Source organism: Caretta caretta, chromosome 4 (assembly GCF_965140235.1).
Source record: "Caretta caretta isolate rCarCar2 chromosome 4, rCarCar1.hap1, whole genome shotgun sequence".
In the NCBI taxonomy this organism is placed as follows: Eukaryota; Metazoa; Chordata; order Testudines; family Cheloniidae; genus Caretta; species Caretta caretta.
The window spans coordinates 26944412-26964098 of NC_134209.1; the positions used below are offsets into that span (position 1 = coordinate 26944412).

A 19687-nucleotide genomic window follows, 5' to 3' on the forward strand; every position below is an offset into this window, starting at 1 on the left:
ATCAAGTTAAGGCACACGCTGATAAACACCTCCCTAGTCTGGGTTATTTTTTATCCAAATAAAAAACAAGTATATTTTTGCCCTAAAACAATTTATCTGACTCAAAACATTTAGAATTCTGCAGGAATTTGCTGGACCCAGTGCCTAGAGCTTTGCACTCTAAGTACAAGCACATTAAATGCAAAGAAAGATAGACATAGTCTACTCAGACTGAGTTTTACTGAACTGATGGACTCAGGGGAGGATTTGCAGAAGTGCTTAGCATTCCACTAACGGTTCCTGCTGACGTCAATGACCGACTTCCGCCCCAAACACCAACCTTCCCTCACTTCCTAGAGGAAGGATGGGCTGTTCATTTCTCCTGTATGTTGTGAAGTTTTGTCTGCTCTCCTGTCTACATACCTTCAGAGACAGCCAACATCATGAAATTGCTTTTCACCATGACAAAGATATAAGAAGTTTGCCACAGGACACCCTCAGAGCCGTAAAAATAACCACAGGGTCATAACAACAGTAATTAATGTGACTAATACCATGAATACTGACCCAGTTTAATGTGACAGAGGCATTAACCTCTGTAACCGTGACCCAAATCAGTTGACTAGGGCCAAAAAGTAAAGTTCAGTTTCACCAGCACACGTTTATCATAGGAATGGATCTCCACTTGTTTGCAGTGACAGAGAGCTTTATAAAAAGCTGGATACAAATGTAGTCAATGGTCAACAGGGAAATAAAAATGAGGTTAGCTTAGGTTAAAGCCTAGCCCTAGTTCTGCCACTGACTTCCTGTGTGGCCTTGGCCAAGTCATTTAATTTCTCACTCTCTCTCTCATTTCTCCACGTATCAGTAAAATGGGGGTAATTATATTTTGTTATTTCACAGGGTTATGATGATTCTTTTCACAATAAGATCATTTTACAGAAGGTGCTCTACAATCATATATTATATTATTAATGCCAAGTACATGGTACTAACTTTGAACATCAAGCTCACCTGGGAGAAGTCCTTCCGTGACCTCACAAAAGCAAGATACTATTGAATTCGAGAGATGTTGCTCTTTATACTAAAATGCTGGTTCATGCTTTGTCTTCATTTTGTGAAAGCTACAATGAACTTCAGTATACCATTTCCCCCTTTATAATCACAACTGACAAGCAGGTTGTGATTTGCAACTACAACTTGTAACAGCATTTATAAAAGCTGCATTGAACTTGTCCTAACTAGGATTTTATGAGCAAACGTCTCCCTTCCTGATGCAGGAAAGTGCTATGTGCTGGTTTGAGAAATTAGCATCTTATTTCACCAGAAGTAAGGCAAAGGTTAATAATCCTTCCCCACGCTTGGGCAGATCTTACATTTTCATGACTGATAGAGACAATTACTGTAGCTTAAGGCAAGAGTGAGGAATTCGCTCACGAGACAAAACAAACAATATACATAGTACAAATTAGTATCTCCTCTAAGGGCTTATTTACATACAACAGCTGTACCACCTTAACTATACAGTACTGATGTAGTTAAAGCAATACAGCCCTTCTTGGTATGGATGCAGTTATACTGGTATAAAAGTGCTTATACTAGTTTGGCTTATTGCCATATGAGAAGGAGAATAAGTTACACGGCTGTAACTGCATCCACACTAAGGGATGTATTAATATCACTATTCAAGGTTTGGGGGTATTTTTTAAATCATGCCCATAATTCTATCAATGCAAAAACAGTGTTTAAACCAAAAGATAAGCAAAGATTGTTCAGATTCACCTGTGGGAAAAGTACAACGTCATCAGGATCTATAGTAATTATACTTGTTTATACCAGGGCTGAATTTTCTTCCAGTGATTTTTAGACTTTGTCTAGTTTAGGGAAAAAGGGTGCTTCCCCCCACTAGTTAGCTCTAATTAGCTACTTTAATTCAGCTGAAAACCTCATTAACACCAATGTGGACACAGTTCAAGATAGCTTGATTGAAAAAAGCACCTTTTCTTAGTCTTGACAAGGGCTTATTTGAAGAGAAACAAGCACATGCTGTCAGACTTCATCTGTTGGTTTATTTCAGCTGCTAGTAACTGGTAGCAGTTCCCATGCTCAACAGAAGGTGGATCCTGGCCCTCTGTTAAAAGAGACAAGGAGACTTTGATCCAGTGATTCACATTCACACCTACTAAGTCAACATTCATAAAGCATGGTTTTAACGAACACATAGAGACTCTGATTCTGAAAAGATCATCATCAACACCGGCTACTGGTCTATGAATATTTAAAAGTAAGGAACAACCTATTACAGGGTGTACAGGTATAGTGAAATAAGCACTTCTTGAGTGATGAAAGCATTTGACCTTTGGCCCCATGCTTTGCTACATACTGAAGGCATGTGATGATCTCACAACAACAAAACCACACACTTTGGAACATGTTCTCCCATTTAGAAAACAGATTATTAATTAACAAAAACAAGAAGGATAAGTATACCTGAGTCATGTAGTTGTTCTATAATGTCACAGGAAACCTTAGCTGGATTGCTCCCTTAATTGTGCCCATTTTCTAAGTAAATATATAGTCACACTGAGGCACCTCACTGCAGTGATTTAGTTTCTTTAATACTCCTCCTCACGGCTGTAATAATAAAGGAGAACATAACAATGCCTTTTGGCCAGAGGTGGATTATTTCCCTTCTGCTCACAATGTCCCCATTGTGACTATAAAATTTGTTAGAGAACTTTTGTTTGCAAGTTTGTTTTCCAGCACAGGCCGAGAAGATGATACAGAATTCCCTTGCACAGCCACACCACATGACAACAAGCATTTGCTAGTGCTTAAAAGAGACAACTCCAAAAGAGAAGCACACATGCACACACAAGTTTAGTTTCATCAGAACTTATTCAAATGCAGATAACTACTTCCCCACTCTGAATTTACAGATTTTCCTCTAAGTTGCATGGCTGAACATTAATATAATAATTGGGGTGAGGAAGCAGTGAGGGGAGGGAAATAGTACAGGGCTGAACCAAAGACAAAGCTAGAATTCAGTTAGGAACACAGTGTAAAAATGTAAAGTCCTTTCTATAAAGGGAACAATATTTTTTATCTCAGCTAAAGGGTTATTAGGCTTTTCTAGACAGTACACTTTAAGATAAGTTCTCTGAACCACTAAATGTGCTGTGGTTGTGCTTTGGTGCTTGTCCTCCCAAGTGGGAGAGAAGGAGCTACTGTTACCGTAAATAAATCTACAGAAGGGAGAACAGTAGTAAAGAATAACATGGCCAGAATAAAGATGTGCAAGAGTGAAACTGATTCCTATGGGCTGTTCCATTGCTAAACCATTTGATAAAATACTTGTAACGTTTTCTTCTTCTGCACTCACACTAACTAGCAGTCAGACTGAGTCAAGCACTGGCTGCAACATTGTTTTGGTTTCTCAGAGCATGCAGAATTTAAGCTTACATACAAAAGACAAGTTTCTAAGCTTCCTGGTAGTGAATAAAACCTTTGGAGCATGAACCAATGAAGTGCTGTCTTAGCATGTGTGCACACACACACACAGAGGTATCTGTGTACCTCTCCTGTTCTACTTCTCAATGGAGTGAAAAGTGACATTATTGCCTTATTTTTAGAAGTGCTGAGCAGACAGATGCCAGCGGAAGTCAATGGGAACTGCAAGTACTCAGCACCTTTGGAAGAAAAAATTCCAGCCCTTAATGACGACTTAAACATTACTGAGCTATTTCACCGCTGATCATTTTAAGCAGAAACACCTAGGATTGTGGAGAGTACCAGTCCTACACTAAACCGTTTTAAAAGTTTGGCTTTGTTACAGCTTATCACAGATGTAACTTGCATATTAAAATATCCAGTTATGCAAAGATAAACATAAAAAGTCCCATCTATCCTGTAGCTACCACCATATTGGGAGTTAGAGCATTAGATGCTTGCAGTGCTGTAGCATAGTTTGGCTACATGGTTAACACATGGGCTGTAGTACCTTCACTGCAAGACGATCCATGCGGAACACATAGTTTAGCCATCCCCCCCCCCCCATCATCAAAAGTTACAGTGTAGACCAGATCTGCCCCTTTCAGTAAGATCTTTCTGTATTTTATAATGACATCTCACTGTAAGTGCCACAGTAACAGGTGCAAATGTTGACTAAATTCTCAGTGGTGTAACTGCTGGAACATGGAAAGCCAGCCGCTACCGAAACAAGCTGGGGGTAGAGGTGCACTGTGACAGTCTGATACCATGTGCCTGGAATTCATATAACTGCTTCAAAAAGCTCAGTGGAAAGGGACTGCTAAAGCATGAAACTATACAGGCATTTATCATAACCAGAAAAAGCAACTGACAGGGAGCTAGTAATAAAATGTGCTAATAGATGCTCCCTAATAAACCAGCACTCCCTTCCATCTGTCACCAAGGGTTAAAAACCTACAACTGATTGTTTCAGCCATACTTATTTAAGAAGACATCCCCACCACCTCAACCATTAGTCCTAGTGCCAATGGAGCAAACTTGGCATCAAAGTCCAAAATTGTTCAGAGGCAGAAATAAGGGTTAGATCTTTCTTATGTGCATTAGGTATTAGTAAAGGTTTCCCAGCATGGGTTACTGGCCACTTGGATCTCCTATAAATTGTCCAATACACTTAGCCTGTTTATCTTATGCCAAGATTTTACGGGAGTCTCTTCAGGTGAGGTTTATGCAGCACAAGTCTGCACCTTATGCTATCATTCCTTTAAAATGACACAGATTTATTTACAACTGTACTTTTGAAACACAGCTCAAGTGAAATGAAACTATTGAGGATATGTTTATATTACAATCTCCTCCCATATTACTGAGAAAAGTATTCGCTGTTTGAGCAAGATACATATTCCACCCACTCAGGCCACCTCACCAGGCATCCAAAATATTGTTTAAAAGCCACAATCACTACACGCGGTCATATGCCCCTAGTTTTCTGTGGGATGAAATGAATCATTCATTCATACCCGAGGCTGACTTTTCAGATCCCCAAGATTCCTCACCCTTCCCCTTGTGAACTCTGCGGAGATATTGTCTCACCCTTAGCCCGGCAGACCCGCACCTCACCCGGCACTATATTTAGATATACACACACACACAATGCAGTCACGGCACGGTGCTGCTGACTCCTTGGATTCAAGGAGGGAACCAAAACAACGCCCGGGTAGACGAAACAGACAAGAAAAACACTCGAAGTTCAAGGCATTTAACAGCAATTACACCCTCCACTTAAGCTCGCCGGCGCGACCTCTAGGACATCGATCTGAGGTTTTGTCTCAGCATCGTCCCGCTGGAAAGAAAAACAGAAGCCCATAAACGCACATCTCACGCTCCCGCCCTCTTATTTTGCACGGTCCTACAATAACTATTGGCCGCCTCTGCTCTGGGTTCTGAAAAGGCATCCCCGGATCATGGGGGAAGGCACCACGGGGAAGGCATCTCAGTGTCACTATAAACAAGGGGAGGATGCGGATTGGGGGACCCGCAATCCGAGGGGCAGAGGAACCCCCCCCCTCCCTTCACAGCGAGCCAGCAACACTTGTCTCTCACCGGAGTCTCCCCAAACCCCCCGCCCCGGGCTTCTCACAGAGCGCGGCTGCCGCGAGCCCCTCGCCCCCGGGAGCGGCAGGAGCCGCCGGACGGTGGCTGGAAACTCCCCGCAAGCGGCCCGGCGTCGCCTCTTCCCAGAGCCGTGGGGCTGCCCCGGCCGGGCTCCCCCCGCGCTCGCTGCGCGCAGCCCCGCAGGTAACTCACCCACCCTCCGCTGCTGCCCCTGCCCCCTGGAGCCACCGCGCGGGACGGGCTCCCTGCCAGGCTTCAGGTCTCCGCAGCAGCCGCGGCGCGGTCTCGCTCCCTCCTCGCCTTCCTCCTTGTGCTGCCTCCGGAGCCGCTCCCGCTCCTCCCCTTCCCTCCGCCCCCGGCCGGCGCTGGGCCGGGCCCTGGGCCGGGCGGAGCGCCCCCTGCCCTCGCTGGGAAACGGTGCCTCTCCGGGAGCAAGGGGTGGGGTTTGCCCCGCTGCAGCTTTGGGCGCGTCTGGGCAGCCGGGGTGTAAGTGGGGGAGTGTCCGCCCCCCTGCAACTGCATCTCCCTGGCTCTGCTGTTTGTTCCCTGCCCCAGGCTTGTCTACACCCAGGTGCTGGAACGGGGCGGGCTGGGGAGAGGCACCCCTGGCTTGCAGTGGTTACCATCATGTACAGGGTTTACAGTTTGGTTCAAGAGCTCTGAGCAGCCCCTCCCCTGACAAATTGTTACAGCACCTGTGTGCACATGGGAAAATTATTTGGGGGGGGGGGGCCTGCGACATGACCTGATTTTAAACCAGTAGTGTTCTATAATATTATGCCCTCTGTAGTCATTCTTATTGGGGGAGGAGGGCCTTGATTAGGTGGCCTTTATCTCGCTTGGGAAGGGGACTAAAATCAACAACAAAGAAAGAGCCAGTGTCAGGCCAGAATAACTTCCCATACAGGTGGTTATACCAGTAACAATTCCCACTGTAGACAAGACCATGGCCTCCAATCCCACAAAGACTTAAGGTAACTTCAAGGTTAACTTTACACATGACTTCAATGGGACTAATCACAGTTCATAAAGGTAGGCATATGATTAAGTCTTTGCAGGATTAGGACCTTAATTTGAAGACCCTGGGGCAGGAGCACTGCTGGCCCAGATCCTGCAAACACTAAGGCTATGTCGACACCAGCACTTTTGTCGGTAAAACTTTTATTGGTCAGGGGTGTGAAAAAAACCAGCCCTCTGACCGACATACATTTCACTGACAAAAGTGCCGCTGTGGATAGTGCTACGTTGGCGGGAGGTGGTTTTATTACGTCGACGGGAGAGCTCTGCACGAGCGATCTTACAGCAGTGCAGCTGTACGCTCACTAGTGTAGACATCGGTACAGCTGTGCTGCTGTACGCTCACTAGTGTAGACATGATTCAGCAACGGGCTCCAAACATGCAGACCTTTCACCCGGCACAGCTCCCCTTTCAGAATCAGGACATTACTGAGTGACTGTGACCTTACTGATAATAAATGCACTGTGCATCCAGAAAATTGCTGTGGAAACTTTAACGTTGCCCTTTCGTGCAATCTTAACTCTGTGCAATATCATCTTTAATTACCTTACATATTTCTCAAATGATTTAATAAAAAATCCTATCAAAGTTCATAGAGTAAATACATGTCTTGGCCCTCTTTCCAATCTCACAACCATATGTAGAAACATGATGCTACACAACTTCCCCTGGCTACCAATGGATTTTGGCCCTGTCCACTGATGTTTGTAGGCAGGTCCCAGTTTTCCAAAAGATCCCATGTAGGCTACATAGGAACTAACTTTCCTTATTGAAGTTTCACACACGTTTTCTTTTACTCCTTTAACTCTTTCCATAAGTCCCGCTTTTGCTGTAACACCTATAGGAAATCTGCCAGCAAAAGGAGGAGGATTTGTATTTCTTTTTCTAGACTTAGGGGAATTTTTATATATATTTGTACAAAAAAAATTGTATACATTTTGCTGTTTCCTTCCTCTTTCCCCCTTATATCACTTGTTTTCTTAGACCATGGCTTTACTAGGAATACTGATATACTGTACCAGCAAAAGCACTCCTAGTGTGGAGGCAGGTATACTGGAAAAGCTACTTTTGTACTGGTATAGTAAAACTAGCCCTCACAAGCAAGAAGTTGCACGGGTAGTAGTGCTGCTTTGCCTGTATAGCTGCATCCATGCTAGGGATGTCTGTTGGCTCAGCTACATCAGTTAGGGAATCACATTTCTTCACACCGCTGACTGACATAGCTATGCCAGCAGTCTGCAGTATAGACTTTAGCCTCAGGCACAAGTCAACACTGCAGACATCTGCATGGAACCCTATTGACTTCAAAGGGGCTCCATGCAGGCACGGGGATCTGCCCACACAGAACTGCTTCATAAGACTGGGGCTTTAGATTTTAAGGTCTTCCAGGCAGGGAGTATGCCTACAACTGTGTTTAAAGAGCAGCTGGCATAACAGTTCCAATCCTAATCTGAGTGCTACTGTCACGTAAATAATAAATAATAACACATTGCAGACACCTTGGAGGATACACAGGTGACTTTCATAAATTAGAGAAAGGAACTGAAAGCCATAAAATGAAAATCAGGACTGAAGGAATAAACATCAAATGGTTTACACGAGGAAGAATAATCAAAAGCACAAAGTTAGAATGGAGTAATACTGGCAGAGAGCACTGCCACAAAAGAGGACCTGGAGATTATAGTGAATGATAGATTGTGTCTAACTCACCAGTGCAAAAGAGGCAAGCGTTACATCATACTGGGATGTATTAACTGGAATATCCCATGTTAAATAGGTGAGGTAATTCCTCTGCTCCGTATGGCATTGCTTAGGCCTCCTTTGGAGTAGTGCATTCAGTTTGTGACAATCTGACAAGAGTTCAGAGGAGAGCATATATGACAGGGAGGTTTGGGAAACAGTCAAGGTTTCAAAAGCAGGTCATGTCTGGGTTGCTCAGTCAATTTACTTATTTATTCTTCCCATTTATAAAACAATGGCAATCATGATAATAAAAATTGATTGAGGGGAGGCCTGATAAAGCTCTATAAATGCATAAAGGAATATTATACAACAGACTGGGATCAATTAAGCTGATTAGTTTGAGGTAGTTGCCACCATTTTCCTTCTGCTCCTCCACCATCCTTGTTCAAAACTGCATTTCATTAGTTGTCCCCCTGGTTGCTGTGCTACATCCCAAAGTTGGCTGCATTTTAAGGGTGAGGGGATTCTCGCACCTAGCAGTTTAAATGTTGACTTGGCTTTAGTGGTGTGATATTGCTAGTCCTCTCCCCTCCCCTTTATTTAGTAGAAAGCCTGTATATTTTATTCCTCTAACTCTCTCCACATAAACATGCACCAGCTCTGTACACATTCCCTGTGCCCTCCCTAGCCTTTATCCTGTTTTAGCACTGTACCCATCTAGTTAGCATTAGGCTTCGCAGCAGGAAGGAGGAGTAATCAAATACTCTGGCAGGGGCCCATATTTGGTTGAAAAGTCCCAAGTGATGTTATCCTTAATTAGGCTTTGAAGTTAGTGCTTCATTGAGGTGCCGTGTGGGGACTGATTTCCAATTTTACTCCTATTATTTGAAGACAATGTTCTGCCAGACAAAGTTATTAGGCTACACTGCTTAGTATAATGGTGTCCACACAAGAGAGATGAAACCGTTCAATTTAAATGCATTTTTAATCTGATCAAGTTAAATTGTTGCAAACTCCTATGTAGACACCCAAGTTTCAAGTTATGCATGGCCTATTTTGGTTTATCTTAAATCAATTTAAGCCTAATCAAAAGAACTGTAGAATCCACAATATCCCTGCTCAAACAAACAAGCAAACAAACAACAATATTTCTCTCTAGGTTAGTTATTATTTTTTGTAGTTTGGTTAATCTCAACAGTGGTGGTGATACATTTTTAGACCAAGATTTTACAAACCAAGTGCCTAAAGTTAAGCTCCTAAATCTATGTTTAGGTACTGAGACCCAGATTCCACAAAGTATTTAAGTACATGCAAGTTCCATTGAAATCTACGCATGGATTTAGCAGCTTAAATTTAGGTTCCCAGTTTTTAAAAATCTTAACCTCATGAAGACACATCCTTCTATTTCCATTCAAGAGTTGAGAGGATTGAGGGTTCTTTTTTTAGACTAATGTGAACTAATCCCTCTGCATGATCAGCTAGTACCCAAATGATGGATGCTATTCATCCAAAGGAACCACTGCAGATGGAAGGAAGGAAGGAATGGCTGAGAGGGAGCAGTTGATGCTGGTTAATATATTTTTTTCAGTCACAGTTGAACAAACACAAATCCCAACTCTGTGGTTTATAGCATTTCTCTATATAAAGGGGGAAGACATCAGGTTTCATTTAAGTCCTGTGTTTATTCAAACAGAATCTAACTAGGATCGCATTAAAAACAGACTATTGGTAATTTAAGAGCCGTTAAGGCTTGCCAAAATGAACCCATGGCTTCAAATAGGGATAGGTCAGAATAAATGAAAAGTAGCACCTAGCTCACCGTACAGATGGCATATTAACAATGCACAATATATATCTGGGATTTTAAAAGGCATTTGATAGAATCCCACATCCAAAGAAGAGTACAGCTCATAGGGATCGGGTGAAATACACAGGTTTAGAAAATAAATATGACCCAAAATCCAGACTAAGGCCCTGATCCTGCAAACACTTATATACATGCTTAGTTTACACACACACAAGTAAACCCATTGAATTCAGTGAGATATTCACATGAATGAAGTTAAGCATGACCGTGTTTCCAGGATCAGGGCCCCAAATTTTTTTCAGAGTTCAGAAATAGGTAGACTGCAGATTTTTAGAATATGGGCCCCAATGCAGCAAATCTTTAAACATGCTTAATTCCAAGCTTGAAATTAAGCCCATGATTAAATGCTTTGTTGAACAGGGATAGACTCAAGCATGTATTAAATGTTTTGCTGAATTGAAACAATAGTCTAGCTGCATATGTGCGTGGATATTAAGTATATGTGTGTACACCCCCACTTCCCCAGACCATATTATAGGCAGAGCTGGTGCGCTGTTGCCTAATGCTTCCCACTGTAAGACCCCATTTTAAGTTATTTATAACTTTGCCAAACTTTACCGTTTAGGGTGAAATTTTCTATACTGGGTTCAGAATAACAGCCGTGTTAGTCTGTATTCGCAAAAAGAAAAGGAGTACTTGTGGCACCTTAGAGACTAACCAATTTATTTGAGCATAAGCTTTCGTGAGCTATAGCTCACTTCATTGGATGCATACTGTGGAAAGTGTAGAAGATCTTTTTATACACACAAAGCATGAAAAAATACCTCCCCCCACCCCACTCTCCTGCTGGGAAAAATATGTTGTTTTGCCTATGTAAAAAAATTTCTTACAACCTTCTCGTTGAGAAGCTCTATCGCCACCATGGCTTGGGCAGAGACTTGAAATTTGGCACGGGAGGTGTGGCATGAGGAGGGAGGTCAGGGCTATGCTTTTTGCCATTCCCATGAAAAACTGTCCAAATTTGGCCAAGTATAAGGCTCTGAAAAATCTCAATTTGCACATGCTCAGGAGGGACTTGTTAGCAATTGGCAACTAAATTTGCTGAAGACTTTATAAAGAAGTAATAAAATAAAATATTATTAATAATAATAATATCTAGCTCTTCATCAGTAGATTTCAAAGCACTTTACAGAGGAAGTGAGCATCACTATGCCCATTTTATAGATGGGGAAACGGAGCAACAGAGCGGTGAAACGACTTCCCAAGGTCACCCAGCAGGCCAGTGGCAGAGCCAGAATAGAACCCAGGTGTCCCAGTCCAGTGTTCTATCCACTAGGCAATACTGCTGAGGTTATACAGAAGGTTGTGTCAAAGCAGCCCAGGCAATACTTTCAGGACCCAGGCCAGTTTGATTTTAGATCCGAACTCACTATAGTACTGCTGTGGTTTTGTTAGGTGGTGATGACCTTCTGGAGACAAATGAAGATTCTTCTTTTAGCTCTGTCGTCTTTGATAGCATTGACCACAAAGAAGTTGAAATGGCTAGGGATGTTGAGGGGATAGACAATATTCCTTGACTAGTTTCTTTCTTTCTTTCTCCAAGATGACTCAGAGAGTAGTTCTGGGTGGTTGCTCATGTGTTCTGAGTCTCGCTCATGTGAGGTATTACAGAGTTCCATTCTGTTGCCTCTCCTGTTATGTGTGTACATGAGGCTAGTAGTGGAGAACCATTAGGTGAAATGGGCTGTGGTGTCTTCAGTAGGAAGGTGACAACCAGTGCTTCATCAGACCTGGCTACTGATCATAGAATAGAGAAACGTAAGGCTGGAAGGGACTCTGAGAGGTGAACAAGTCCATCCCCTCCATGCTGAGACCAGACTAGGGTATGTCTACACTGGCAGAGGTACAGCACCGCTCAGAGAGCGCTGAAGGGAAACCGCTGTGGTGTGTTCACACTGTCAGCTGCCTGCGCAATAGTGTGTTCACCCTTGTGGCACTTGCAGAGGTATTCAGAGCGGTGCACTCTGGGCAGCTAGCCCATAGAGCACCTCTTCCTCTTCTGCTGCTAACAGTTGTGAGAAGGCGGAGGGGGTCGCAGGGCATCCTGGGTCCAGTCCCAATGCCCCATGATGCATTGCTTCACATCCCAGCAATCCCTGTGCTTCCATCTGCATTTGGCGCCATCTTTCAACAGTTTGTGTACTGCCTCTTCGTCTCCAGGAATGGATCCCGCACTGTTAACCTATATTCTGCTTGCTCTCACTAACACGTCATGAGTGGCAGCGGAGTTATTCCTTAAACTACTAAGGCAAGAGGAGTTCAACACTGATCTCACCATGCATAGTAGCTACGACATGAGATTGCTTGTGGCATTCACGGAGGTGCTGACCAAAGTAGAACACCGCTTTTGGCCTCGGGAAACAAGCACTGAGTGGTGGGATCACATCATCATGCACATCTGGGATGATGAGCAGTGGCTGCAGAACTTTCGGATGAGGAAAGCCACATTCATGGGACTGCGTGATGAGCTCGCCCCAGCCCTGCGGTGCAAGGATACAAGAATGAGAGCTGCCCTGATGTTGGAGAAGCGCATGGCAATTGCACTGTGGAAACTGGCTACTCCAGACTGCTACTGATCAGTCGCTAACCAATTTGGAGTGGGAACGGCGACATTTGGCCATTAATCGCATCCTGCTCCGAAAGACCGTGACTCTGGGCAACGTGAATGCATTGTGGATGGCTTTGAACAAATGGACTTCCCTAACTGCGGAGGGGCAACAGATGGTACTTTTATTCCAATTCTCGCACAAGATCACCCAGCCACCGAGTACATTAATCAGAAGGGATATTTCTCTATGGTTCTCCAGGTGCTTGTGGATCACCAGGAGCATTTCACGGACATTAACGCAGGCTGGTCCGGAAAGGGGCATGACGCATGCGTGTTTCGGAACACTGGCCTGTTCAGGAAGACACAAGCAGGGACTTCCTTCCCGGATGAGAAGACCACCATAGGGGAAGTTGAAATGCCCTTTGTGATCCTGGGAGACCCCACCTACCCCTTAATGCCATGACTTATGAAGCCATACATGGGGCCACTTGACAGCAGTAAGGAGCAGTTCAACAACAGGCTGAGCAAGTGCAGAATGACTCTTGAGTGTGCTTTTGGCTGTTTAAAGGCCCCCTGGCACTGCCATATGGGAGGCTGGACCTGGCCAATGACAATATTCCTATGCTTATAGCTGTGTGCTGTACACTCCACCATATTTGTGAAGGGAAGGGTGAAAGCTTCACTCAGGGCTGGCCCATTGAGGCTCAGCGCCTGGAGGCTGAATTTGAACAGCCAGAGACCAGGGCTATTAGAGGGGTGCAGCGCGGGACCATAAGGATCGGGGATGCCTTGAGGCAGCAATTTGAAGCTGAAAGCCACTAATATCTGTTGCTGTGCTTGGGAGTGCAGTGCTTGTAATGCTAGCAGGTGATGGTGATTAGTGCAGACGATGCACTGTGAAGGTTTAAGAAAATTGCCTGTTGCTTTGCAGGGCTCTGTTTGCTTTCAGTTGATAGATTAAAGAGTGCTTTCAAACCAACACAATTCTTTTATTAAAAAACAACCACCAGAGGAGAGAGACAAACAAAAAAACCACATCAGCAGGGGGGCAGAGGGGGATGGGGGAAGGGAAGTTCCCAGGGGGAGGTTAAAGATGTATATGTCCAGGGATCATATCCAACCTCCTCTTTTGGAGTGCAGTGCAGCGGGTACTGTACTTCAGCAAGGCTAAACTGCAGAGGGACGGGTGTTGAGTGCGGTGGGTACTGGGAGTCCGCAGTGCTGGGCTCTGACGGGGGCGGAGTGGAATGCAGTGGGTACAGACTGGAGCCAGGGGGTTGACAGGAGTGTGCCGGCAGTGTCTGGGGTCTGCAGGGGAGGGCGGGCACGAAGCTGCTCAGTTTGCAGTGCTAGTAGTGCCTGGAGCGTGTCCACTTGGAGCTCCAAAACATTTCAGAGCCGCTCGGTGGCTTCATTCTGGCGCGCCGCGTTCTCCTTGCGGTCCCTCTTCTCGCTGTCCCGCCACTCCTTCAATTCTTGTTTTTCAACCACTCAGTGCATCATGACATCATGCAGAAGGACCTCCTTAGTTCTTCGTGGCCACTTTCTAATTCTGCACAGCCATTCAGCTGGTGATAACGAAGAGGGAGGCTGGGCTCCCAAGGTCATCTCTGTGAAGCCAAAATGCAACATTTTACAGGAGCAGTATTGTTTGCAACACACAGACCACTGATTCAGTGCTTTAAAACACTGCCACTATTCACATACCTATCGCTAAGTGGCTGACCCCAGGCAAGCCCCCACGAGCCAAAAGACCCCCAAAATCATGAGTAATCACAGGGGCAGGTGAAATCACTGTTCCAGGACCATACTATACACTGGGCATGTGGCTCTTGGGGAGAGCCAGCACTGTAGGGGTGGGGTTATAATTATTAATGTCCCCACATTTTCCACAGGCTGTATTCATTATGGAAGATATCTCACTCTGAGGGTGAGCAAGGAATAGAGGGAGGGTCTTCCCCAAGATGGCAGCTTCTGCCCTGGCCCTATGTTCCCTCCCCTCCTCCCCCACCAACCCCATGACGGCAGAGTGGAATGGGAAAATTACCCTTAATGGGGCAAGAAACAAAGCAGCTCTGCCAAAGAACCTGCAGCAGCGGATTGCCCAGTATCTCCATGAGAGTTTTGTGGAGATCTCTGAGGCAGATTCCCATGAAGTGAGGGAGTCAATCAACCTGTTCTGCCACTCAGACAAGGTATGTGGTGGTATGCGCATCACACAGACTCAAGCCTGCTTTCTGCAACTCTCCTGTCTCCAACAAGTTGCTTCAGCGATTCCCAGAATCAGATCCACTTACCAGGGGCTTCCTCTCCTGTTTGCGCTTCGCCAAGCTCCGACTGCTGTGACTGGCTAGCCTCCTCTGGGGTAGAGAAGAGCTCCTGGCTGCATGCATCTCTGACCTCCGAGTTGTCCTCTGCCTTTAGGTCCCCCTCCCCTTCCTCATTCCTCCTCCTGGCTTGGTCCACTCTCAACTGGCACGCGAGCCACCAAAGTATCCACAGTGGCCTTTGCAGTGGAGGTGGGGTCGCCACCGAATATTGCATCCAGCTCTTTGTAGAACCGGCATCTCGTGGGCGCAGCACCAGAGCGGCACTTTGCCTCTCGTGCCTTGTGGTAGGCGTTCCGCAGCTCCTTCACTTTGAGCCTGCACCGCAGTGTGTCCCGGTCATGGCCTGTTTCTGTCATGCATCGTGAAATCTGTCCGTAGGTACCATAATTCCTAAGGCTGGAGCGCAGCTGGGACTGGACAGCCTCCTCTCCCCATATGCTGATGAGGTCCAGCAGCTCGGCATTGCTCCAAGCCAGGGATCGCCTGGTGCGTGAAGCAGGCATGGTCCCCTGGAAAGATGCGCTGAGACCACTGCATGCATCACCAAGCAAACAGGAAGGGGACTTTCAAAATTCCCAAGGAATTTAAGGGGTGGGGTTCACAGTTGGTCACCTGAAGGCAGGCCAGGAGAGTTCAAACCAATGGCCAGAGAGGTGAGAACAGGCATTGTGGGATACCTCCCGGAGGCCAATCGCAGCTCTGGAATCGACCAGGGTGTCTATACGGACACCGTGGCGCTGTAGAAAGCTCTACGCCTCTTGTCGGGGTGGTTTTTTTACAGTGCTGCAACTGTGCGGTTTCTGCATACTTAGTGGCTTGGCAGTGTGTACACCTCAGGAGTTACAATGCAGAAAGCTGCTTTACTACGCAGAAACTTGCCAGTGTAAACAAGGCCTATAGCTCCATCTACACTAGAAGCGATGCAGCTGCACTGCTGTAACACGTCTGGTGAACATGCACTAAACCAACAGGAAAGAGCTCTCCCGTCGGCTTAATTACTCCACCTTCCATGAGAGATGGTAGCTGAGTAGACTGGGACAGTTACCTCCGGCGTCTTACAAATGACACTCCTATTAATATACCACAGAATGATATTAGCCTTTTTTGCAACTGCATCACGTTGTTGGCTCAATTTGTGTTCCATTATAACCCCAGATCCTTTTCAGCACTACTATTGCCTAGGCAGTTATTTCCCATGTTTTAGCTGGGTATTTGATTTTTCCTTCCTAAGTATATTATTTTGCACTTGTGTTTGTTGAATTTCATCTTGGTGATTTCAGACCAGTTCTCCAGTTTGTCAAAGTTGTTATGAATTCTAATCCTGTCCTCCAAAGTGCTTACAATGCCTCCCAGCTTGGTGTCATCTGCAAATTTTAAAAGTATCCTCTCCTCTCCGTTATCCAATTAATTAATGAAAATATTGAATAGTACTAGACCCAGGACTGACCCCTGCAGGATCCTATTAGTTATGTTCTCCTGGTTTAATAATGAACCACTGATAACTACACTTTGAGGATGGTTTTTCAATCAGTTGTGCACCCACCTTATAGGAATTTAATCTAGATCAAGTGCCCTTAATTTGCTATGAGAATGTCATGTGGGACTGTGTCAAAAGCCTCACTAAAATTCAAGATATCTCACATCTATTATTTCCACCAGGCCAGTAACCCTGTCAAGAAGTAAATTATGTTGGTTTGCCATGATTTGTTCTTGACATATCCATGTTGGCTTTTACTTATCTCATTATTCTCTAGGTACTTACAAATAGTTTAATAATTGGTCCCAGTATCCTTCCAGGTATGTAAGACAGGCTGACTGGTGTATAATTCTCCAGGTCCTCTTTGTTCCTCTTTCTGAAGATAGGCAAACATAGTATCATTCTCCAGTCCTGTGGGACCTCACCCGTTCTCCATGAGTTCTCAAAGGTAATTGCTAATGGTTCCTAGATTGCTTCAGCTAGTTCCTGAAATACCCTAAGATGAATTTCATCAGGCCTGCTGATGCGAATATATCTTACTTATCTAAATATTCTTTAGATCAGAATTTGGCCCCTTTTTATGTGGTAAATTCCCCTCCGTCCCTTTCCATTTGGGGCATCCAGGACATAACTTTACTATGATCGAATTTTTCAGAAATATTTTGCAGGTTTGAGCCTATCAAAGCAAATACAGTGGAACGAATGCATTTTCACTAGATCTGGCATCTTTATGGGGAGAAAGGGCAGATAAAAGTATTGGACCGAGATAAACTGAAAAGGAGGAGCTGCCTAAGCAGCCTTTTCCTTGGCAGTTTTTTACATTCCTTATGTCCTTCCATTTGTCTGTGCCCTGAATATGAACAAACCTTCTTGAGTGAGATAAAAGACTGCACTTCATAGAGCCTTTCACATAAGTATCCCAAAAGAGCTGTATGAACACTAAGTAAGCCTCACAACACCTGTGAGCCAGCCACGTAAGTTTTCTGAAACCCATTTTATAGATGCAGAAATTAAGGTATACAGGGGTAACGTGATTTGCCTAAGGTCAAACACAAATGAGTGTTTAGAGTCAAGAGTAGAATCCAGGAGTCCTGCCTAGCAGTCCCCTGCTCTGGCCACTAGAACAGTGTGTACTAGGTCACGCGATTACAGACATGAAAGTTGCGATATTACAACAAAAAAACTTCAAATCCAGACTCCAGCGAGAGACTGCTGAATTGGAATTCATTTGCAAATTGGATACAATTAACTTAGGCTTGAATAGAGACTGGGAGTGGCTAAGTCATTATGTAAGGTAACCTATTTCCCCTTGTTTTTTCCTACCCCCTCCCCTCTCCCTCCTCAGACGTTCTTGTTAAACCCTGGATTTGTGCTGGAAATGGCCCAACTTGATTATCATACACATTGTAAGGAGAGTGGTCACTTTAGATAAGCTATTACCAGCAGAAGAGTGGGGTGGGGGGGAGGTATTTTTTCATGCTTTGTGTGTATAAAAAGATCTTCTACACTTTCCACAGTATGCATCCGATGAAGTGAGCTGTAGCTCACGAAAGCTTATGCTCAAATAAATTGGTTAGTCTCTAAGGTGCCACAAGTACTCCTTTTCTTTTTGCGAATACAGACTAACACAGCTGTTACTCTGAAACCTGTGTACTAGGTGTTATTCTTAGTTCCTATTGGGATCCAGGAACTGCTAAAGGATCCCCCCTTCAGCCTAAGAGGGGGATCCACAGGACCTGGAAACCAAGTAATTCCGGGGGACAACTAATGAAATAACAGGGACAGGAGCGTGGTCAAAGGGTCAAACGAAGGGAATCAGACGGGGACCAAGCAGAGAACCACGCACAGCACCCACTACAAGGCAGATCATCCAGCAGAAGAGAAACTTTGTGCAATTAAAATTATCTTTAAAAACATTCTATGAACAAAGCTTCCCATTTAGGATCTTTTCTGTTTTTTACATATAGGGGAAATTTGATGCCTGCTGGATGTGGAGTGGTTTTTGCACTAATGGTATTCCTGCTTCTGTGGATGCTGCAGATGGCTCACATGATGATTTCAATGCCATATGTCTTCAAAGAAAAAAGTCTTTAGCAAGGCTCCAAGGCTGGGCGTTGGGGTCCTTGTTTCTGTTTAGCTATTGATTTATGGTTGCCATTGCTGGAGGCTCTCCCCCAAAGATTAAAAAAGCAAAACAACATTTATAACCACTCTCTTCTTTTTTCCCCCCCTTTCAGCCTGACATCCTCTCAAATGCTACCTGACAGACTGCAGCAATCATCCTGTGAATGGTAAGTAATTTCCTTATTGACAGCCTCCCATTTACTCTGACATCTGCCAGCAGTCCCTGACACTTGAATAAGCATTAAGACATTAACAGTCTGGCACCGGTTTAAGGGCTGGAATAACAATGTTCTGTGAGCCCACTCCACAAAAAACACATCCAAAGGCCCTCTCTCACTCAACTTTGCCATCTTTCTGGTTGGCTCTGGGGGATATTGTAAATGCAGATTATTTACTTGGCTGCACTGCCATCTTTTGTTATCCCATACAATGGGGATCCACAGCCCACTGAAGTCAATGGGAGCTCTTTCCATTGACTTCAGTAGGATTGAAATCAGGCCTAAGGAAAGCACGCTGAATATTTATGGGAACATTGGGAGAGAGCAGAAGACAGCCTTTAGAAGAAAACCACTTTGCTGAAGCTAAATGTCATTCATAAAAATCTCCCTGATCTGCTGAATTGGAATTAGGAGAGCCTTTACGTTCCTTTTAAGTGCCTGACCTTCATGTGTTAGATGGAAAACGTGTTCTGGGAACCCCTGTGGATTTTGAAGGATTATCAAAATAAGAAAATGGTCCAAACATATTTGATTCAAATAATGCGTACTAGAGCATAGATTATTTATACATGTGTGTGTTTTGGGGGGAGCGGGGGAATCTGCTGCCATTCTGGGATCCACATAGAATGGATGATCAGACAGTTTAATACTCATTCAGCATCTCCTCTAGGAATGCCTCCCATATAAACCATTTCAGGCTACTTTACAGAGGAAATTTGCCATCATAACCTGCTGGGCTCCCATTCAAACCTTAAAGAACAGTTAGTAAGAGGTTTCTGTACTCGATTACTATCATGAAACCTTGTATGCCTCCCAGATGTTTAACAGTCAGTGCCCTTTAA

General features: G+C 44.6%; 1 protein-coding gene across 5 annotated transcripts in view; it reads right to left on the reverse strand.

Annotated features, from left to right (window-relative positions):
• RASGEF1B (RasGEF domain family member 1B) overlaps positions 1-19687 on the reverse strand; it is a 374925-nt gene that overhangs the window by 62206 nt on the left and 293032 nt on the right. Inside the window, exons 1-2 of one of the 5 annotated variants that reach the window (XM_048847461.2) lie at positions 5773-5913; positions 1978-2110 (exon numbers count right to left, since the gene is read on the reverse strand). The exons of 1 other annotated variant lie outside the window; for it this stretch is intronic. The gene's annotated coding sequence lies outside the window, so the exon portion shown is untranslated. Of the gene's footprint in view, positions 1-1977; positions 2111-2469; positions 2614-5772; positions 5914-19687 lie in introns of those variants that run through there. 3 more of the 5 variants (XM_048847462.2, XM_048847463.2, XM_048847459.2) reach the window with 3 other exon arrangements.